Here is a 25,208-nt window from a genome sequence, read left to right on the forward strand (position 1 = left end):
GCACGTGTGACTAGTTAGAGGAAGGAGAGAAGAGAGATTTGAGAAAGGGTTTTATGTTAGGGTTAAAAATATATATAGGAGTTTAGAATATGTATAAGGGTATAATAGTAATTTTCTTAATAGAAATTTGGTATAGAGTGGGGTGAGGTGGGGCAGGGGCAAGAGTAAGTCTATCCTCTCCTCCATCCCTGCACGGGTTTTGATTTTAAACTCTATCCCTGGTCCATTCCCCGTTTTATGTTCTGCATCCCTAGTCCAAATGGGGCAAGGTGGAGCGACGCCCATTTACCCTCGGTCCACTGCCATCCCTAGCCCTAGCTTTTTATACCCTCTTTCTAGAGTAGTTTTATCTTCACCAGGGTGCTATAACTATCTTCGTACTTACGCAGAAGTGTTGTCTAGACTAAAGAAAAAATTGAAGGCTTAACAGACCCTCAAGTCTGAAAAAGGCAATTTTCCAAATCATTCACTTAGATTTGTTCTTACGTTTTGATTTTCATAATTTTAAAATGGATACTTATACATTTCGATCTTTATTGCATATTTGAGTGTCTTGACGATGAAATTTGGGCTCTAAAATAGAGAAACTTGTTTAGACCGTCCTGTCAAGCAAAGGACAATCGAGACTCGTATTCAGCGTTCACATATTTTCTAAAAAGGACTTTAGCGAATCCAAGTATGTTTTATTTTTTTCCTATTAAAAAATTTTGTACATTCACTAAATGAAGTTGCTCATATATTTTGCATTCATTTCATTCTTTCACAAAATGAAGTCACTCATACATTGCATTCATTTCATTTTTTCATAAAATGAAGTCGTTCATACATTGCATTCATTTCATTCTTTCATAAAATGAAGTCGTTCATATATTGCATTCATTCTGTTCTTTTACAAAATGAAGTCGCTCATACATTATATTGGGAGGAACCATCATCATCGTCTAATACATTTTAGGGGCTTTCACGGTTCTTTAGAGCGGAGGCCCCCTATCGAATCTACATCATCATCCTTCTCATTCTCTATAATGAGAACATATTTTCAACTGATCAATGTTTGTACTCACGAACAACTCACATACTTTTGGTTTGCTATCCCACCTATATCATAAGATCTCACGGTCGATGCTTTTATCGAACCATCGATTTTTTCACCGTCGTTGCTTTTATCAAAAAAACTCACCATCGATGAAATACAGATGGTTTTCTCACTATCGATGCTTTTACTGAAAAAACTCATCATCGATGAATTGCCACCCATGCTTTTACAGGAAAAATGCAAACAAGGTTGGTTAGTGTTTCTCTTAATAAAGTTGGTAAGATCGACTGCCTCACTAATATGAATGAAAAATGCTAAAACAACGTGCCATTTGACTCTCGTAGCGCTCTTCCATCATCTTTTCTTAAGGAAACAGATAGTAACAAAGCCATCAATAGTGGCCGGGTGGGCTTCAACAAACTACTCTCATTGGACTTCAATTACACGGCACCTTGTCTGCCAGTTGAGCTCTCTCAGCTCTGCCTGCGGGCTTAAGCTCATCACTGTGGTTCCAGCCTCTCCCTTGGCTCGTGCGACCACCGCCACCCTCCCTCTGCGCCACCCTGCCATGAGCAAAGACCCACCCTTGGATAGGCCACCCAATACCATTCGATGGGACATACTCTTCATACTTTTGCTGTATGGTTCTAGCCACCGAATGTTCGATTTAATCATATACATGCATTTAACATGGTTTATTATTAGGAAGTTTTATCATGTCTAATACTCCACCAGATTTGACTTTTGAGTGGGCAAAAAATCAGTGGCTCAGAATTTATGAAGATTAATGTGGTTTTAAAATGGTATAAAACATCACCGCCTCAAGAGTTAAAAATTAAAACCTAAGCTAATTAGGTCAGATGGAAAGCATCTGCCATTTGTTGTCAAAGTAAACCAGTTAACCAGGATTTTTTTTTTCTTTTTATGAGAATAAAAAAAAGGTAAGGATGTTATTCACGGGGAAGCGAATAAATCGCATCGCCTTCAATTACGAAGAGTGGTTTCGTAATACAAAGCAATTAATCAAGGTCTTTCCTTACACGTTCAACCTCTCTCTCTCTCTCTCTCTCTCTCTCTCTCTCTCTCTCTCAACGTCTTTGAGCATTCGAATGGTAGGATTTAGGATTGCCATTAATTCTTCAACACCCATCTTCTTTTCTGAGATTATTTTTTGATTTATTTGTTTATCTTTTATTTTTTGCAGGCAGAGAATACAGAGAACATAAAATATGAAGGGGCAAGCATCTTAGAAATCAGAATTTTATTCATTTCTTCATCTCGTCCATATTAGGTTTATTAATTTGAATATTCATTTGACATAAAATTTGTATTTTTGGTTCATAGGAGTTCATCATCAATCGGCGTGGATTGAAACTCTTCACGTGTAGATGGTTGCCCAAAAATCAAGTGCCAAAAGCACTAGTCTTTCTTTGCCATGGTCACCATTTTCTTTTTCCTTGCTTTGTTTCCTTGATTGCCTATGAATTTATTCATTGTTTTATGAAACTTATGCCCCCTCCCCCCATAATTGATTTTTCTTTGAATTCTATAGGATACGCTATGGAATGTAGCATCTCAATGAAAGGTAATGTGTTTCTTTACTCCTTTATTTTATTTATAGATCAGGAAATTTAAAAAACTCTCTCTCTCTCTCTCTCTCTCTCTATATATATATATATATATATATATATATATATATATATATATATATATATATATATATATATATATATATTGCAAGATAAATAGAAAGAAATGAGAAATGTAATGCACGATATTGTGCAAATGGATTGGATGCAGGTTACCTCATGCCAGACCTGAATCCAAATTAAAAAATACAAACAATAAATTTGATTCTGAGTTCCGATCCCAATGAAATCCATTGAGGTAATTATAAGGTCGAATTTGGATCTGATATGTATGTCGCAATACTGAATTTGGTTAAAAATTCTAAAAATAAGCTCTTTGCATATAAAAAACAATTTTTTCGAATTTTAGCTTAAATCTGAATTAGATCCAACCTGAAATACTGACCTGTAAATGATCTGCATCTGAAAATAATACAGTTGAGCAAATATCAATGAAATTTGAATGCACTTCTAATCTTACTTTAAGACCTAATCCAGAATAGCATCTTGGATTTAGATCAAATATCTGATCATATTCGATCAGTTTGAATCCATTTTGACTTAGGCCCAACTCTCTTTCTCTCTCTCTCTCTCTCTCTCTCTCTCTATATATATATATATATATATATATATATATATATATATATATATATATATAGAGAGAGAGAGAGAGAGAGAGAGAGAGAGAGGTGTAACATGGGTTTGTCACATGGATACGGTGGCAGATAACGAGAAATGACCATTTTTATAAAGTTTTCAATATGACTGGTATATAAAGGAATAATGAATGGGAGCCAAAATGGAGTACCAATGTGAAATAGGTTTCAAATAGGCGGTAAATGTGTAGGACCTAAACTGAACCCAAGTGGGTAGGGTTCTACTCAAGCCTGTGTCTGATTGGATCTCACATACGCAAAACCATACCCAGTATAAGCCAGACCTTGAAAATTATTAATTCTTTAAATTTTTACAATGAAAAAAGAGTAGATCTTAATGGGGGTCGAGTTTGGACAGGGTCGAATGAAATTTTATAAGCCTTACCTGGGTCCATATAATAGTCAAACCCTGTGGTCTAACCCGAATACTAATGGACCCTATTTCATTAGTACTAGAATCAGGTCCTATTGAATCCAGTACATGAAGGAACTGGGTCATACTTGACCTGTTGGTAGGATAAGTTCCAAAATTTCAGAAACGGGGGAGAAAGAACCGAGTGGGCTTAAACCCAGAACTGACTTTTGGTGGTAGAACCAGGTTTGGTCTATGTTTGACTTGACGTAACATATGCAAAACATGTTTGGGTCCAAACATGGATAAACATAAATGTTAAATGACAGTGTTGTCCTCAAAAATTGTACATTCTTGCAAATGCTTACAAATATATAAAAATCTTTCACATATCCAAAATCATCTTAACTTATTTATGACCATGTTACCCATCACTTGTGAATTGCCCATGCCTATATTCATACAAATATCTTGCGAATCTCCAAAAGATTAAAAATCTCTGAAGAGATTAGCATGATGTTTGCACAAACATCTTGATGTTTTCAAACCTTCAAAAGACTAAAACTTATGAGCAGATTCACATGATATTTTTATGAAAAAGCCAACACTCCTACAAATATCTTGCAAACCTCTTCAAAATTAAAATATCTGAAGAGATTTGCTTGGTATTTGTGTCGACTTACCAACATTCGCACAAATATCTTGTGAACCTCTTCAAAATTAAAATCTAAGTAAAGAGATTTACATGACATTTTTGTTGACCTGTCGACATTCACACAAATATCTTGTAAACCTATTGAAAATTAAAATTAAAGCTGACCAGACTTCAAAAATATTAATATTAAAAAAAATTATATTGAAAAATATAAATTTTAATGAAAACTTGAGTCCGGATGTTATGAAATTTTCAAAATCACATTCATGTCTATATACTGGTCTGATCCTATGGCTTTGCTGGAATACTAACCAGATCCATTTCATTATTACTAAAACTTGTGTCTTACTGTTTATGGTTCGGGTTGGAATTGGGTCATACATTACTTAATGGCTTACTACTGAAATTAAGAGAGAGAGAGAGAGAGAGGTCATAGAAAGGAAAGGGTAAAGGGGTGTTAGGAAGACTTGGAGGGATGGGGAGGAGGGTGGATCAGCTGCAAAGTGATTGCACACTTTGACTGTGCTGCTGCACCTGATCACCGATCATTATGTACAAAGCACAAGGTGTAGCCAGGTGGAGGATTTGGGAGTGTGAGGCGACACTGGAAATCACCTAGAGTATGTCTTCTTTAAACGACCTCTTCTCCTTTCATCTAGAGTGCTTAGAATTCTTAAATGCTTGTAGTTTGCTTGATGCTTTATGCATCTTTTCACATTTTTATGGCATGTAAAGAGGGCCGAACTGGGCTACACCTCTTGGGAAAATGCCTGTCTTCCCAAGGAGGGTTGCATCCTTCCATGTGAACAGGCATGTAACTAGGGATGGCAGTGGACCGGGGTAAAGGCTCCTTCATCCCTGCACAGGTTTTGATTTTAAGCTCCATCCCTTCGCCATTCCCATTTCATGTCCTCCATCTCCGGTCTAAATGGTGCGAGGCAGGGCGGGGCCCCATTTCTCTTTGGTCCAATGTCATTCCTAAAGATATTTTAGTTATTTTACTAACGGGGATTAGGAACGGGGTGGGGCAGGGGAAGGCGTAAGTCCATACCTGCCTCCATCTCAGGACGAGTTTTGATTTTAACCTCCATCCTTGTTTCATGTCCTTCGTTCCATATCCAAATGGGACGAGGCCTCGTTTTCTCCATGTCCACTTAGGGGTGGCAAAACCTGACACGACCCGCCAACCCGCCTCTTAGGCGGGTTCGGGTTTGGCTTAAACAGGTTCGTGTCATAAATGGGTGGACCCGCCTAACCTGTTTATTAAATGGGTCAGGTTCGTGTTAGGGGTATGCCAACCCGCCAACCCGGCTGACACGTTTAATAAACGGGTTAGGTGGGCGGGTCAACCCGTTTACCCGACCCCGACCCGTCCGCCAACCCGTTTACCCGACCGAACTCGTTTATTAAACGGGTTAATCGGGTCGTGTCGGGTTACCCATTTAATAAATGGGTTGGGTTCATGTTTGCCACAGCCGACGTTTAATAAACGGGTCGGGTTCGTGTTGAGGTATGCTGACCTGCCAACCCGCCGACACGACCCGCCAACCCCACCCGATTGCCACCCCTATGTCCACTGTCATCCCTACATGTAACTATTCATTTATATATATATTATTATCTTAATATTTAGTTTCTTATGTTTTCCTAATTAAACTGCTACATGCCTATTTTCTTGAGAGAGCGAACCATTGAAGGGGTGGCCTCCCTTAAACGGCTTCCTTGTGGCCAACATATCCAACCATCTTTAGGAAAATTTGAGTGTACTTTTGCACCTGATCACCCACCATCTTCCGGATACAACCTGTCATATGTGTGACCCAACAGCAGATAGCAGCATTCCATTGTCCAATAGTATGCACGCTCCACTCAGAATGTTGTCATTTGATTGACTTGTGTCAAGTAAGCAGGCACTTAAGTCAGAGTACTGATATCAGTCACAATTCAATCCTATCCGTCCAATCAATAGTATGATTGGTTTACATTTTTACTTTATGTGGACTTATCCTAGCCATCTTTAGCTATTGAACCCATCCATTCTCAAACGATGTGGTCGTTTTTTCTTAAGCAATCCCTGTATCCCCAGAGCTGCCCGTGCATTAGGAGGGAGAGGAGTAAAAAGTGCCTTGGTAAGATGGCAAGAGAGAGAGGCTGCGTTTGGGTCAAGAGAAAGGAAGGGCGAGGGGGTGTTTGGAAGAGAGAAAAGAAGGGTGGGTGGGAGCTGTGAACAAGAGTGCGTGTTGAGAGAGAGAGAGAGAGAGAGAGAGAGAGAGGTGCAACGTGATTGTTACCCTAAAGATGGTGGGTAAGGATCAGGTGCAACGTAATTGCTACCCCAAAGATGGTGGGTAATCAGGTGCAGCAGCAAACTAAAAGTATGCAATCACATTGCACCTGAGCTCAATTGGAGTAAACGGGGGCTTTAAGTGCAATTTATATAGAGAAAATATTAACTAAATTTTAAATATTTCTTCAAAGCATCAGGTAATTTTTATTGTTTAAAAAAAGTGCCTTCGGTCACCTTCTGAAACTTTATATTATATATTCTCATGCTCTGGTAGGAACTGGGATTTTCAGGGGAGGGAGGTTAGGGTTGTTTGTACTTTAAATTTAACCATGATATGAGAGAGAGAGAGAGAGAGAGAGATGAATATATAAGAAAAAGTATGGCTAAATTTGCATATACTGTAGGTACTGGCATAAGGTTAGCGAGAGCGGGATTGGCTGTGTACGGAATCGACTATGAGGGCCATGGAAAATCATCAGGCTTGCAAGGATATGTCTCTAGCTTTGAAGAAGTTGTTGGTGATTGTTGTGATTTTTTCACAAGCATCACAGGTAGGAAAAGAAAGAAAACCAATATCTCAACTTCTTTATTTGATTGAGTTTAATCAGCTCTAGTTTTCTGAGTTGTAGAGATGATGGAGTACAAGACTAAATTGAGATTTCTGTTCGGGGAAGCCTTGGGTGGTGCACTGGCTCTCCTTGTGCACAAGAGGCTGCCTTTTTATTGGGATGGTGCAGTTTTGGTCTCTCCCATGTGCAAGGTTCATTTACATGAAATTGTTTTCCTTTCTAAGTTTTGGCTTACCTTGTTATTTCGTGCCGTTTTAGATATACTTGCACATCAATTTACGTGATCATGGTGACCAATCTGATCATCTTGGTGGGCTTGGATGTCCAGATAGCTGATGATATGAAGCCAAATCCTATGATGATTAGCATTTTAAGTAAGCTATCCAAGTTCATGCCTAAATGGAAGATTGTCCCTACTAAAGATATTGTCGATGTGGGCATAAAAGAACCAAAGAGAAGAGAGGAGGTAAGAGAAAAGGAAAAATATCTACTTAATTATAGTTGTTATTCTATACAAGATCTCTCCTGAGAATGAATTTGATGCTGATTTAGCTTTTGGTAGATTATAGGTTCGCACTAACCCGTGTTGTTATAAGGGAAAGCCTCGTTTGAAGACTGGGCATGAACTCTTGAAGGTTAGCTTGGAAATAGAGAAGAGTCTCAATGAGGTAAAAAATTGTTACCAACCATTTTTCCCTATATGTCAATATACAAAAATTTATCCCTTGAAATGGTATGTGCAATTTGTAAAATAAGTAGGATCTATGGCAATATAACACTGGAGGGGGTGAATAGTATTTTATCACAGAAAATGCAGAATTAAAAGTTCACAGAAAACAAACCACAAGAGACAACAAATTTTATACTAGTTTGGTCCTCCACCAAGCACAGCCCTGCTTGAGATTCCACTATACCGGAAAGACCAGGATCACATAACATACAAATCAATCTTTGCAGCAACTTTAACAGAACAACCTCTGCCATGCAAAGATCACCCCTCTCATAGCCTGAGAGAAACTTACAAAAGTTAAGAAAAAAATTTCAGAACATGTACAAGGATCCTATAATCCACTTAATCATATCAGTGAATGAGGACAGGACCTATAGTGCTTCCCAAAAACATAATTTTTCTTTCTTTGATTCACATAATTTTTCTTTTCTTTTTATGCAGTTGTAATGGTGGTCTGTTTTCATAAACAAATGGATATATAATGGTTCCAGCAAAAAGACGTTTATGTGAAGGGATGTGTCTCTTAAAAAATTGTCAAACACGTATTTTCCTGTTGGTCTATAAAAAAAAATATATATTTAAAACTATCATAAAAATGACTTTTTAAAAAAAATCATTTGAATAAAGAGTTCTTAAACTGATTTTATAAAACACGTGAAACAGAAATACATGTTCTAAATGATTTTTTAATAAACAAAAAAGACTTTTCTTAATCTGGACATATTCTTTGACTTTTTGTTTAAATCTTTTAATTTCTTTTTAACACTAAGTGATGTGTATCTCGTTTATTTGACATCTTGTCTAAGAAAATAGAAATATTTTTACAAATGTCTAGATACGAGCACATCACAATTCTTCAAGTCTTCATCTTCTCATCGATTTAAAATCAAGTGTGCATCTTCATCATCAATTTTTCATCACTTGTTTATATCAGCCTTTGGCTTATCAGATGTGACTAAGCTTATTTTTCAGATACGAACATTCGTAAAGATTGCATCTTGACATCCTCTAAATCTAAATAGTTTATGATTTTATGTTAGGATCAATGTGATGTCGTCCATCTGAAACAAGAACTACTTGGAGAAAAAAAGGTGGGGCCCATTCATGTGATGGGCATCTCATTCGTACAGGTTTGGATGCCCTTCATCTTGAGATCATTGCAATCCAAAGGAGCTCACTCTCACTGGATCATTTCCCAATAACATATTCTGGATTCATTGCTATTACCATATCCTTATCCTACTTATAATTGTTTTTCTTCCAATATCAGTATAGGTGAGTATAAGAAGCTTCACCCTGAATTGGCTATTTTTTAAGTAAATAAATGCCAAAAAATACTAAAAATATTTTTTATTTTAATATTATTTTAATGGTTTTAAAATGTGTCACGTTATAGTTGACACATAATATTTTTTTATTATTTTCTGGCAGATATAAAACGATTCAGCTGAGTATCAGTATCCGGGGCCATACAACTGAATCGGTGGCCCAACGATTCAGGGCGGATACGGATATTGACAACGTTGGTTTAGGCCTTGTTTTTTCCCAAAAAAGTTGAATCAAAGGTCGCTTATGATATTGTTTTGTGGGAGGATCTTGACTTTCCCTTGTTATCTTGTGGTTAGGTACGATTGCCCTTCTTGATAGTGCACGGTGAGGAGGACCAAATAACTGACCCCTCGGTCAGCAAGCACCTGTTTGAGTCTGCATCAAGCGCGGACAAGACCCTCAAACTCTACCCAGGGATGTGGCACGCTTTGACTTCTGGCGAGCCACCGGAGAACATCGAACTCGTCTTCACAGACATAATCAACTGGTTGAACAATCGTGTTGCACAGAAATTCTAGGTTTGAGAACGAGCGCAAGGCCGAAAACGTAACCGGATTCCGGTATCTCAGAGTCAGGGTTGACCTTGTTGCTTGATGCATGGCTCAGTCAGTCAAAAGGGAGATAACTATGGAAAATGGTGTATATATATAGTCCCTGGTTTAATTTATTTCAGAAATTATAGTTGTATTATAGTTACTTTCAAAATGTGATATTATAGTCAGCAGTTTAAAGGCTCAAAATATCACTTTTTTTTTCAAAATATTGCGTTAAAATTGTTTCTATAAATATATCGTGCTTCTCTCGCGATGTTTACATTGTAAACATGGGATTTTCAAAAACCACCAATTATGATGCAGGAGCAGGAGCAGGAGCGACACATATCCGAGCCCACAGGGTTCATTGGATCATTTGAGATCCATATTTTCAGTTTAGACATTTTCTTATATAGGGTCGTGTGTAATTGATATTAGATCCAAGTAATTGATCTCTATCCCAATATAACAATTTAATAGGATTAGGATTTGCTTTTCTAGTTTAGTGCTTATTCAGAGAGGAAACTTGAATCACCTGAGATTGTAATATCTCATCTATATAATGATGAGATTGGTTAGATGTCAAGTGAGAGTTAATGAGATAAATTTTGATTGCTGAGTTTCCTGTTAATTTCATGTTATTTCTTGTATTTCCATTCAATTTTCAGATTTTTCTGTATATTATTAGATATTTTTAGATAATTTCATGGTTGGATAGATTTTCTCGTAAATATGGTGCCAGATTTACAGCAGATTATCAGCAGAACATCAGATAGAGAGGTTTGAAAAGTTTTTATTGCCCGTCTGAGCACAAAAGTGAGAGCAAGCAGTGAGTAGATAACCGTCTTCCATGCAACACAGCAGCAGAAACAGACCTCATAAGACAGCTGTGTGGAAATTTATTACTAACCAAGTGCTTAATTCTTTGTATAGATGGGAAAAGCTTTACATTTGACATCAAATAAATTTAGAGAGCTAATTTTCGGAGGCTTTTGATTATATGACTCTATAGCTGGGATAAAAAAGGGTAAATTGTTCTCCAAGAGTGGTCCGTCCAAGCACTTACCAGCATCAAACGTAATAAATACCTTAGAGAGAGAATTTCAATACTCTTATTTTTCAGACATTTTAGGGAAGAATGACAAGGGAAAATCAATTACCCTCACTAAACGGTCTATGGTTACCAACTTTTAAGTGTTCATCATCGCCCGTCTTTAAACGAAAGGCACGGAGAGTATTGGTTGATCCATATTGCACATGGATAGGGGTGTCAATGGGCCTGGTTTACCGGGACCCTACCCAAACCAAACCCTCTAGGGTCCAGGTATAGTGATAAAATAAGAAGACCCAATTAAGACCCGGGTCCAGACCCAAAGGTCCGATTAATATATGGACCTGGGTATAGTTTGTAAAATTTTATACCAAACCCAGACCCGACCCGAGTTCTGATTAAGACCTGCAATTTTTCAATGTAAAAATGATAAAAAAAAATGGTTTTATCGGGTATGCTCCAGGTTTGGTTCATGTAGTTCTTATCGGGTCCGGTATGTTTTTTTCTATAGTAGACCCAATTAGATTTGGGTCCAGAAAGATACCATACCCGAAAATCTGATCAAAGTCTCGTTCCACTTGAGTCCAAACCAAATCTAACCCGTTGACACCCCTAATTGCAAGAGGTGATATTGTTGAGTTAGTGGGCCCCAAGACTATGTGTAAAAATTAAAATTATTTCTTTTATTGAACAATCATCAGCGAAAACTTTTTTAACATTGGTTCAAAACCTCAGGCGGGTTACATTTCACAAAAAAAAATGATTATACTAAATTTAAATGTGGATAACATTACCCATTTTAAATACTTCAATTTCAAAAGAAGAGAGTATTGTAAAACCAATACAATAATAACATATATCTGAATTTAGTGCTCAAGAAAGAAAAAATGAATGGCTCATCACTGTCGTCGCAACATCATGCATCTGCAGCTAAACCTGTAATCACCTGTATACCCATAAAATGAGTCAAACTTGTAAAACCTTTGTAGATCTATACCAAAACACATGGTGAGTGTACAAAACTAATACATGTAGCACATTAATGATAACATAATCTATTTAATCAAATATCTATGATATACATCAATCATGGTACACATACGTGATATATGTCAATCAAGAAAATACAACGCATTTATTAAAAATATGACTAAGTATGCATGATGTGTCATTCACCTATTAAGTAACATATTAGATTTTTTAAAAAACAACTTGAAAACCCCTATCAAATCTTGGTAGGCATGCAGTAGGCACAAAAAGCATTAGGCACCTATCCACACACACACACACACACACATATATATATATATATATATATATATATATATATATATATATATATATATATATATATATATATATATATATATATATATAGTTGTGTCTCCGCACTCAAATTTTTTAAAATTGTCATTTCGTACCTGATAAGGATAATGATAAAGTTACCGAAAACATAAGAAGTATGCATAGAGTTAACGCAAAGTTGGTTCAGTTTAGAATACCGACTTTCAATATCAATAAAAGTCTAAATTCGTTGAAAGACAAGAATGCTCTGAAAGCTAGTAGAAGTCATGAGAAGATTGAACTTGGCATAACGTGAGGAGTCCACGATTATCAACTCTATCATTTCTGATAAATGATCAAGCCCGATTCCATTAAAAATGATAGTCTTTATCATTTATCAATATTGTGTTTTATAGTTTTTGGTATTCTCATTGATGTAACAATTTTTGCATATATATACACTCGGTTTCTCTATGAAAAATACATAGAGAAAAATGAGTTTTCTCAAGCATCTATATTTCTTTCATGGTATCAGAGTCGTTCACTTCCCACGAGTTTCCAATGGCTTCTCCATCGCTCTCGGTTGCTCTAGTGACTCAGTGGAATGCTATCGCCAGTGTAGTTTTCATTAAACTGAATTGAGACTATTACTTACTATGGAGATTGCATCTCGAATCCATTATGATTAGTCAGGACCTTCTCAAATTCATCGATGGCACTTTCCCTCAACCGGACCCCTTCACCATTACGACAAATGATAAAAAAATAAAAAATCCAAATTGTTCTATTTGGATTCATTCTGACCAACTCGCCCTCTGTTGGATTAAAGCAACTGTGTCTGAAGTTGTTCTCGGTCAAATTATGAGAACAAAAACATCGCGTGAAGCATGGCTTGTCTTGAAAAAAGCTTATGGGTCTCAATCTCCTTTGAGACTCATGATCCTAAAGAAAGATTTGACTTTCATCAAGAAATAAAATATGGACAGGTTGTCTTATTTAGACCACATAAAGTTTCTGGCCAACTCCCTTGTTGCCGCCAATCATCACGTAGAGGATGAAGACTTAGTCCAAATTACTTTGAATGGACTTCCTCTTGAGTATGAAAGCTTCGTGACATCGGTCACCACTAATCAGGCACTGTATTCTTTTCTTGATCTCTATGATCTGCTTCTCAACTAGGAGAAATGTGTGATCTTAAATCATGCTAAGCCCCTGAAAACTTCTGAAACCCAGCAAACGACCTTCACTACCTTCAAAGGATGAGGTCATGGCCGTAATTCTTATCGTGGTCGTGGTAGAGGACAAGGGAGAAATTTTTCTCCAAATTTGTCCTCCAACAATCATGTACCTGAGAGTCTAAGTACCCGTGGAGTTGTTACTTGTCAGTATTACGGAAAATGTGGTCATACCACCAAAATTTGTTGGGATATTCCTAAAGCCTTCTCTGCCATGTCACTTCAACAAGCCACGGATGATTACTGGTACCCTGACACTTGTGCTACAAATTATCTATCCATGGATGATCAACAACTCGCTAATAAGTCATCATACCATGGCGGTGAGCAAATCATGATTGGCAATGGTAAGATGCTTCCCATCTCTTCCACTGATAGTCTTACTCTGACATCTTGTGGTTCTTCTTTTGATCTAAAAAATGTTCTTCATGTTCCTGCTATCATGAAGAATCTATTATCTGTGAGCCAATTCACTAAAGACAATGATTGCATCTTTGAATTTACTTCTTGTGAATTTCTTGCCAAGGACTGTCAGACAGGCAAGATTTGTCTCAAGGGACCAAAATCTAGCGTGGGACTCTACCCAATTAAATCGGATTATTGCATGCAGGTGGCAGCTTATGCAGGCAAAGCAGCTTCTTTTAACATATGGCAATAGCGTCTTGGACACGCCAACAAGAAAATTATTTCTTTTTTAAATTTCAGTCATGTTATTTTTGTTAATAAAAGTAATTCCATAAAAGTTTGTCAAAGTTGCCTTGTCGGTAAAGCTCACAAACTACCTTTTGGATGGTCTTTTTCTTCAGCTTCCTCCCCTCTTGAACTTCTTCATGCTGATGTGTGGAGGCCTGCCTCAGTACCTTCGTGTGACGGTTTTCCGTTTTATCTTCTAATTGTTGATGATTTTGCTCGGTTCTCTTGGTTATTTCCCTTATACGCTAAGTTTCAAGTGTTTGAATGCTTCAAGACTTTCAAAAGTGTTACTAAAAAGAAACTCCAATAGCCTATTCATCCTTTTCAAACTGATAATGGTGGAGAGTTTACTAGTCATGAGTTTGACAACTTTCTACAGGAACATGGCATACTGCATTGGTTTTCGTGCCCACACACACTGGAACAAAACGGGTTTGTTGAGCACAAACATCGACATGTTGTTGAAATAGGGCTCAGTCTTTTGCATACCTCATCTCTACCATATTCCTTATGGGTTGATGCTTTTCGCACAGCCACTTACATTATTAATCGTCTCCCAACCCTTGTTCTAAATTGCAAGACCCCATACGAACTTATTTTTCACAAACCTGTCAATTACATCCATCTCCCTCTCCTCCTCTTTTTGACTAGGGCCTCACTAATTATGTCCTTCCCCCTCCCCCTACTCTTCTCCACCCTCAACCGATGCCCACTCCGAATGACTTGGCTTCTTTCCTTTCTCCAGTTTCTAGTCCTCCTCTGACTCCAATCCATGTTCCAGATCTACTTGTCTCCTTGTCTCCAATACCCACATCTGTTGTCAGTCGGCCGGTTGATCATACTCATCCCATGGTCACTTGTTCCATGACCAACTCCCTTAAGCCTCGTGCCTTTCTTTCTACTCGCTATCCCATCTCCTTTGAGTGCTTTAGCATTGTCCTCCTCCCAACCGAATCAACCTCCTTTAAGAAAGCCAATCTTGATCCCAAGTGGCGCACGACCATGATCAATGAATTCAATGCTCTTAAACTTAATCACACCTGGCACCTTGTCTCTCCTCTTCCCCATTATAACGTTATTGGCTCCAAATGGGTGTTTCTAATTAAATGACATGCTAATGGATTTGTTGTACGCTATAAAGCTTGCCTCGTTGCTAAACTGTTTCATCAAGAAGAGAGCGTCAGTTACTTTGAGACCTTTAGTCCTGTAGTAAAGCCTACCACCATTCATGTTGTTCTTGCGCTTGTCATTTCTTCATATTGGTCGATTCATCAGTTGGATTTTAACAATGATTTTCTTAACGGTCTCCTCTCTGAGGACATTTATATGACATAGCCTCCTAGTTTTGTTGATTTTTCTTAACCTCAATATGTCTGCAAACTTTACAGGGCTCTGTATGGCCTCAAACAAGCTCCGTGTGCATGGTACCAGTGCCTCAGTTCTTATATATTGTCCTGCGGGTTCTGTATCTCACTCTCAGATGCTTCATTATTTGTTTTCCAAGACAGTGGTCTGGTTATTTATTTACTTATTTATGTTGATGATATTATCATTACTGGCAGTTCTTCTATTGCTATTCAGGATTTAATTAAGTGCCTCAGTATTGCCTTCTCCATCAAAGACCTTGGGCGGCTAAATTATTTTTTAGGCATCGAAGTTATCTATGCCCCCTCAGGCTCTTTCTCAGCCAGTGCACATATGCTCTTACGTTACTCCAGCATGCCTCTATGACTGGCACCAATCCCATCTCTACGCCGTTAAGCTCCACCTCTCGGTTATCTAAGGATGATGCTACTCTTTTTCATGATTCTACTTTATATCACAACATTGTTGATGGACTCCAATATCTTACCATCACCAGGCCCGACATTGCGTTTGCAGTAAATAAGGTATGTCAGTTTATGCATCAACCTACAGTTACACATTGGTCTGTTGTCAAACACATTCTTCGCTATGTCAAGGCAACCATTCATCATAGCTTGTTTCTTGCACGGTCTTCTTCTCTATATCTCAGCACCTTCTCTGATGCTGACTGGGCAAGTAGTCTTGATGATCGTAAGTCTACTAGCAGTTTTGCAGTTTTTCTTGGCTCAAATTTAGTCTCCCGGTCCTCCCGCAAGCACAGGACTGTTGTCTGATCTAATACTGAAGCCAAATACAAGTCCTTGGTTTGTGCTACTGTTGATCTTCTTTGGCCCAAATCTCTTTTCTGTGAGCTTGGACTTGTTCCACTACAAGAATTCTGTGGATTAGCGACGGACGCTATCCGACAATAATTCATCGCAAATCCATCGCTAATCTATTTAGCGATGACTTAGCGATGGATAGAATCCATCACAATTTCTTGGTCACTAATTAGCGACAGAACTGATCTATCGCTACTTCCATCGCTAATTCATGACAGATTAGTGAATGTCATGATCTGTCGCTAATAGCATAAACAATATCAGGCCTTGTGAATGTAAGGTATTATAGCATACCCACGATACTCTTATATTTGGTAGGATCATCATATAAAGCTCCTTTATCACGACTAAGTTTCTGATTCAATGGATTGAGAGTTAAGAGAGGCTTACAGTCTTTCATGCCGGCTTTGTTCAGAAAATCAATAGTATATTTATGTTGCGTTAACACAAATTTGTTATTTCCTCTATCAACTTCAACTCCCAAGAAATATTTCAGCTTATCCAGATCATTCATCTTAAACCTATGGCTTAAGATTTTGTTGATTTCCGCTATATGCTCATTAGAATTTCATGTAAGTATTATATCATCTACATAGATGAATGGAACAGTTAGCCAACCTTTACCTTTGTATATAAAAAGAGAGTGAACAAGTTGTGATCTGACAAATGCATGCCTTTGAATCTCAAGGGAGAAGCTCTCATACCGGATGCTTGCTTAAGACCATATGTAACCATATTTAATTTGCATACATATCGATAGAAATCTTTTTCACTATACCCCTGAGGTTGCTTCATATAGATTTTCTCCTTCAAGTTCCCATGTAAAAATGCATTCTTCACATTGAGTTGGTTTAACGTTCAACCATATTCAATAGCAAGAGACAAAATAATGTGTATGGTCCCCATTTTCACCACTGGACTGAAGGTTTCATCATAGTCCACCCCATATTTCTGTGTGAAGCCTTTTGCCACTAACATGGCTTTGTACCTTTCAATTCTTTCATCGAGTTTATATTTAATATTATAAACCACTTCAATCCCACAATAATTTTATTAATAGGTCTTGGAACGATGTCCCATGTTTGGCATTCATATAGTGCCCTTATCTTCTCATTCATAACTTTTATCTACCTATTCGATTTTGATGCAATATGATGTTATGGGCTCTTTATGCTTCGAGACAATAGTCAAGAATAATTGATAATCTATATTGAAATTTTCATAACTAACCAATCTCTCTACTAGATGTTTGTTTCAGTTGGATCTCTTCACATCTGATTGCATATGGCTGCCTTCAATGCTAGTTATATTATGTTGCAATGGATGTGTATTTTATTCAACCTCTACTTGCATGGGTTCAGAGATATCATTGCACAAATTTCTATGGTTGTACACTTTCCCTTTGAATCTTTCCTTCAGGTGGTTATTTTGATCATCATTATGCTGAATGTCAGCTTGCTGCTTATGTAACGCAGTTCCACATAAATCACTATCAATGCTTTCTTGGGTTGATTAATCACTTTTTGATAGAAAGAGTCTAGCACTCAGCTAAGGCCGATAATAGTCAGCTGCTTGAACTTTTGTGTAATCATCCCCTTTGTTATCAAAACTTCTTTCATAAGAAACTACAGTCCTCGATATGCGAATGCATTTAGTTTGAGTATCATAACATCAATATCCCTTATATTCATCAGCATAACCAACAAATTTACATGTATGCGACCTTTTATCAAATTTATTCCTTAAGGTCACATCAATGTGCACATACAAAACACAACCATAAGCCTTCAAGAATCCATTGTTGGGCTACTTACAAAAAAGTTCATAATATGGAGATTTGTCTTGAATTATTTTCATTGGCACCATATTTATAATGTGAATGGCAGTGTGAAATGCCTATGTCCATAAATAAGTAGGAATGCATCCTTCATCCATCATTGCTAAAGCACTCTCAACAATATGTCTTTACTTTCACTCAGCAAGGCCATTATGTCAGGGTCTTCAATGACATAATACTCTTCGATTGATCCCATTCATCTTAAGATATTCAATAAAATCATTAGAGGAGTATTCACCCCCACCATCACACTGAAAATTCATGATGGACAAAGAGAATTGATTTTGAACCATAGCATGAAAATTTTTTGATATACCAAAAACCTCATGCTTATGTTTCAAGAAAGAAATATATCCAGGTGTATCGAGAAAAGTTATCAATAAAGATCACATAGAAATGAGTCCTAGAAGACTAACATTTAGGAGCTAGACCCCATACATTAGAGTGAATAATCTCAAAAGGTCTACAAGCTCTTTTATTGTTGGAAACAAATGGAAGTACATGACTCTTGGACACTTGACAACTATGCCAAACTTGACTCTGAAAATCCTAACTCTCACTAGAAACTGAAATCAACTTATTAGAAACAAGCTTTTTAATAAAAGTTTCATTATAATGTGCAAGACGCCTATGCCAAATATTAGAACCATCTGACATTGACTCATTGACAAAACATAAAAACAAAATAAGACTCTTGGATTGTTGCAAGCTTTTATTGAATCTAGTTATATGATATTCTTTGAATATGTACATATTTCCTTGCCTTTGTCCTTCAGCATATGTCCTTTTCATGTGAAGATTCTTCACATAAACTAAAGAAGAGGTAAAAACAATACAGGAATTGGTATCATCCACTAACTTAGAGACAAACACTAGGTTCTTTTGAATATTTGGGATAAGAAAAACATTTGATAATTGAAGACTAGTGGAAGACATGGGAATAGAAACCTTTCCAGTGAGTGATGAAGTGTTGAGTTTCATCCCCAGTAATGACTATCATTTCCAACATAAGGAATCAAGTTTCGAAATATGCGTGTATCCTTAGTAATATGATTGGCAGCTCTTGAATCGACATACCAAACACCTTGTTCATTTTGCTTCAAATTGAGCCTTGCAATTGCTGCCAATAAAAGTTGTCTATCCACCGGTATCTGGGACTTTGAACTTTCCTCTGCTCCTCCCAATTTATCTACTGGTTTTTCTTGATTTTTGGCTTCTGAATTATATTTAAAATCATCTTTATACCAGCAATCTTTCTTTACATGGCCTGGCCTTTTGCAAACACATGTGGGAATTCTTTTTCCTTGATTTGTTAGAGGTGGAATATTTGGAAGTGGAAGTAGACCTCGACCTCTCTAGTTCCCAAATCGACCACGTCCTCTACCACCTCTCATTCTTGCCCGACCTCTACCATACTAGGAATCAGTTATCAATACATTATGGCCATCAACACTAGAGGAGTTGCTTCCTGAACCTCCTGACATGTTCATTTCAAACATGAGCAGCTTCAACCTTAGAGCCTTAGAGTTTGGCAGCTTAAGTAGTCATGATAATGTGGTGTAGACAATGTTGTACGCTGGTCCTAATCCATTCAAAGCTTGTTACACTTTATCATTTTTAGAGACTACACATCCAATGGTAGCTGATTGATTTGTGATCTGCTTTATCTTGTTTAAGTATTCCATTATGGGCATGGAACCTTTTTTGAGATTCTGAAATTTCCGCTTCAAGGACATAACCCTAGTTTTAGAAACTTGAGAATAGGTATGTACTAACTTACTCCAGAGTTATATGGCAGTGCAATCATTAGGTATGTTGATCAGAACCTCCTAAGACAAGATAGAAGTAATATACACTACAAGAGATTGATCCTGCTTCATCCAAGAAATATATTCGAGATTTCATACATGAGTAGTCGCAACAGCCCCTTTATCATCTTTCTTTCCTACACAATGAATTTTGGTGGGTTCAGGACTAAGCAATCCAGGTGACCTGAAAGATCTTAGCTACCAATAAATGAGATGATTTGACGTTTCTAGGTAAGAAAATGAGTATTGGTTTAGTATTGGTAACCTTTTTAGAAATAAGCTTATTTAGGAAACTGGCTAAAAGTGAAGAAGACACTGAAGATTCCATGACGAGCATGAACGATAAAGAAAATAGGCATGAACAATAAAGAAAATGAGCACAAACAATAAAGAGAATCAGACCAATTTGAAATAACAGTTGATAAAGCTAAGTAAAGAAAAATAACATTGAAAGCCTAGATGATTTTTTGCAGTAGTTTTTTTTTGTTGCACGTCAAATATATCAAATCTCAAAATATATATAACTAATTTTTTTTATTTGAAATTAGACAGATGAAAACAAATTTCTTTCCATGAATATAAACGTCATGTGTCTTGGATGGAACCTTGATCAGAAAATACTTTATTTTTAGATCTGAAAGAAACAAGATATTTTTAGATTTGAAAATCAATAGAATATTCTAAATTTAAAAATCAGATCAATGGATTAAGGATGAGAAAGATGTTTTTAGATCTAAAAACCAAAACAAGATTTTACACATCTGAAAAAAAAAATTTAGAAACTATAGTTTTCTTTTCAGGAACAAAACTTCTAGATCTGAAACAAGGTTCAGATCTGAAATAAAAGAGAAGAAAAATACTTTAACCCAAGAGAAGTAGATCAAGATCAATGGAGAATATAGGTTGACATCAAAGAAAGGAAGACCAAGATGTTTTCTTAGAAGGAAAAACGACAGAGAATAGAAGAAGAGAACAAGATTTGAGAAAGAAATTTTGTTTTTACAGCCAAGATTTTCGATCTTACCTCGATGTTCAGTCTTTAATAAGAGACCCACTCTGATACCATGTAAAACCAAATCTTTGCTTCGAAGAAAAAAATGATGGAGAGAAGAAGAAATTGCTGCAATACCCCAAAACATCAACAACAGGGATGCCTGGGCTCTTTTCCTTATATTAAAGAAACTTTCTAATTTATATGAACATTTATAGTATTGCCCTATATTAACAACAATCTAATATACAAGTAATGGGCCAAAACTAGAAAATACAATACAATACTCATAATAAACATGATAAATAGAAAATAATTTCAATATAGACCAAATCTGGATCCAAATCATGAATCCAGGCAAGGATGTCACATCTCAACAAGGTAGCCCACCCAAGAGACCAATATGTAATACCCAAATTTTTTCGATAATTATTTAAGTAAAAAAGATTTATTGTTTTAAATATGGCTTTTATTTATTTAAATATGCATGTGAATTAGTATTTATGTGGTACATTAATTCAAAATATAATCCTAAGCGATTTGAAATTTTAACTAAGGTTAAAATGAAATTGTAATTAAACTCAGGGATAATTTAAGGTAAATTTGAATTTATAAGGAATTTATCATAAAGTGGGTTTGAATTTAAATTCAATCAAATTTGGATTTGGTATGTGGATTTAGATCCAAACTAGGTTTGAATTTAATTTGAGTAAAATTGGGACTTTATTTAATGTCAATTTGAAATTGAATTTACATGTTAAATTGAATCACAAGTGAAGTAGGGTTAAAGTTTGAGTTGTATTTGAAGTTAAATTAGGACTTAAATGGAATTTGAATGAAATATAGGTGAATTTGATGTGGATTTGAATTCTAAACAAATTTGAATTTAATTGTTTTTATTTGCATTTGGGCTTAATTTGGAATTTTAAAACCCAATAGGGATGATTTAGGGGTTTTAAAATCAATTAATAATTAATTAATTAATTAAATTAATTAATTGGGAAGTAAGGGGTGGGACATTCCCTAGGTGGGCCACACTCTTGCTGGACATGGTTTCCATAAAGCAAGTTCAAGTCAAATTTAAGAAAAGAAAATTCTAAAAGAAATTTTGAAAAAAAAATGGCTAGTCAAAACTTACCAAAAGAAAATGGTAGGCCTTGACTTGGCATGAGTCAAGAGTCAAAGGACTCTAGCTAGCCAAGCTATGGCGGGGAAGGGAGCACATGAGAGCATCCCTACCCCTAGCCCAAGCTCGGAAGAAAAATAGAAAGAAAGAAAAAAAGAATAAAAGCAAAACAAAAAAAAAGAAACAGGGGAAAAAGGCAGGTTTTGCTTGCCTTGTATTTTAAAAAGTATAAGGAAAGAAGGGAGGGTCACGACCCACCCTCCTTCCTCCTTATTTTCCAGACCTAAGCAAGGGTCTCAGCCCCTTTGTTGAGAAATAGAGAGTTTTGAGAAATAGAGAGAGATTTTGAGAGAAAAAGAGGTATTGTGAGAGAGAGAGGGAGAGAACAAGGAGAAACAGACCAACTCTTCTTCTTCTTGGTAGAGATGTCTAGCAACCATTGGAGGTTGCAGCCAAGCTTGACAACCTGTGTTGGTGAATCCAAGGTAGGAGACGAAGGTTTTACCGATTTGAAACACTGAAAGAGGTAGGTTCACCTATCGCATAGGCATAAATTGATCCCATCGCATGGAATATGCGTTGGACCAATTTTCAGATCTGATCCAAGGTGGATCAGACCTTAGAGTGATTAAAAAAATGGTTTTATGTAAGTTTTAAAAAATGTTTTTTGGTGAAAATACATCACCAAAGTATATTTTATGCAAAATCGGTTTTTGAAAAGAGATTTTAGTGAAATCGGTTTATGTGGTTGAATATGTAGTTTTGATCCATAAAAAAGAAACATATGTAGGTTGTTTAGATATGTAAATTCATGTTAGTATATGACTAGTGGTTGTTTGATTGTATGATTTGCTTGATTAGGATTTTGTTAAGAAGCATGCCTAAATCAAGTTTTTTTGCTATTTTCATGAATGAGTAATGCTCAAAATCATGTAGTTTAGAATAGAAAATTTATGATTAATAGTTGTATTGTATTGTAAGCATGTTAGTTTAAGTAGTAGACATATTAGATTAATTTTTGTGCTATGCTTAACATTGATTAACGAAGGATTTGTATATTTAAATTTTTGTTATGCTGTTCACGTTTTGGATCTGACATGTTTTGGAAAAAAATTGATAACTCAGTGAATACGAGTCCAATAAATACAAATAAGGAACTATCTTATTCTATACATCTAGAGATTGAATTTAGAGCCCTTTTTTATTTTATTTAAGTAAGTTTTGATGCCTAAACGACCTTTGCAATAGGGTATAAGTTTTATGCCCTGACAACAAGACTGACTATGAAATTATCTCATTTTTAACCTGACAAGTTTTATAAATAAATCTATATCCCTTAGAATAAAAATCCAAAAAAGCAATTAAAAATAGTGGGATGTTCTACACATATGGGGCTTGACATTAGCCTCATAATTTGTCTTGATTGAATCTATTTTGAGGGAGTTATGCCCTCTATAACTGAGCACTATGTTCTAGCTCTGGTTACAGATCTATTCTAATCAATTATTTTGACAGTCAAGAAAACCAAATCAAAACTACTTATTTAATTCTGTGACAAATCTGGGTGAGAGTACACATACAGAGGAAGACTCGATAAAAAGGGTTTTGCAAAAAGCGATAACAATAGGTCCCAAGAAATCTTCAAAGTTGTAGATTTTTTTGTAGATTACAAAAACTGATTTATAAAATTTCCTGAACAAGGTTCAGTCTCAGAATTTTCATGATTTTATTGTAACTGATTTTATTAGTCCCAAAATTTTTGTGATTTTATTGTAACTGATTTTAATATTCTACTTTTTGGGTTTGTCTCTGACATGTTGGGGTAACTCCAATTAAATTTTTAGAGTTAAATCAAATCCCTATTAGTCTCGGTGGATTTTACAAAATCAAGTTAACAGTGACCCGAATTACCTAATTACCATGTGTTAATACCAAGTCATTTTCTATAGTGTTGTAGTATGATTATAGATGCTTAAAATTGATTATAGGCTGATAAGCATGTTAACTGAATGCATTGCATGTTCAATCATGATTGATAACCATGCATATATTAAATGTGTTAGTGAGCACTATGCATCATAAGGCATGAACTATAGAAAAATAAATGGATGCACACGATGTTTGTTGAGTGGGGCATGATCAAGATTGAATTGTGAATGCAGCCTTTGTGTAGGCATATGTGCATCTGATATATATGATGTATGCTTGATAATAAAAATAATATGTGGTATGAGCATGAACATGGCTCATGAGTGAGCCTAGGTTCGATGGAACCCATGGGTTCCTGCGAAGCACCAAAGAAGTAAAAGACTAGACAACCATGCATGCACATAATCACATAATTGCCTCAAGGAGGCCATGCTCAAAGTCACCCAGTGATGGGGTTTGAACATCAAGTTGTTTGAATAGGTTAAAACATCCTTGTGTTGTATAATCTCATCGAGTGAAGATGGGGCTAGCGATCCCATGTGTTGAGAGCGCTTGAAATTAATTCATGATCCTAATAGTTGAATAGCACCCATGACACATTCAAAACCCGAGACCACTTTGGAGAGAGTGGTGGTACACATGACCAGTTGACCGTTGTCGCTTTGAAGAGATAGGTGTCATTGTTGGTCCCCAGTCTCTGGTTGTAGGGGGTCGAATTACCGTGTGGCCTAGGTGGTATATCCCGAATCTCTACTGAGTAGAAATCGATTCCATATGGACCATTGAGAGATTCTATTGGTCACAGACCACTCCAGTAGAAACTCTAAAGGGAGTTCGCGGATTCTTCTAATCGATGAGGCTAATAAAATACATAGCATAACAGACACCACATCGGATTGGTTGAATCAAAGTTAGGAATCTGAGAGTGTACCTTCAAGGCTAGAAAAGATGAATAAATCATTAACTGTAGAATCACTGGTTTTTAGACAGTTTGAGTATGCATTTATTGGTTTACTTTGGATTTGTGCATTGTAGTTTACATGTTCTGAAATTAATTGCAAGCATGATTGATTGTGATAATGTAGTTATGCTTGTCCTAGTATACTGTGCTACATGCTTTAGTTGATATATGTAATTGTGTCAATGCCTATTTCTTACTTTGAGAGATATTTGTGTTTTATGTGGTTGGTACAACCTACTGAGGTTGTGGTTTGACATTTCTACTTTAACATTTTACAGGTAGCACTTAGGCTGGGGGTGATGGAGGATTGCTCGGCGGCGTCAGACAGATGA

The 25,208-nt window shown here is 36.4% G+C and overlaps 1 pseudogene; it reads left to right on the top strand.

Moving 5' to 3' along the window:
* The first annotated feature begins 1,983 nt into the window (after positions 1-1,983).
* Positions 1,984-25,208, top strand: LOC149821189 (caffeoylshikimate esterase-like; annotated as a pseudogene).

This window comes from Nuphar pumila, chromosome 12 (genome assembly GCF_984573655.1).
Source record: "Nuphar pumila chromosome 12, dmNupPumi1.hap1.1, whole genome shotgun sequence".
In the NCBI taxonomy this organism is placed as follows: Eukaryota; Viridiplantae; Streptophyta; class Magnoliopsida; order Nymphaeales; family Nymphaeaceae; genus Nuphar; species Nuphar pumila.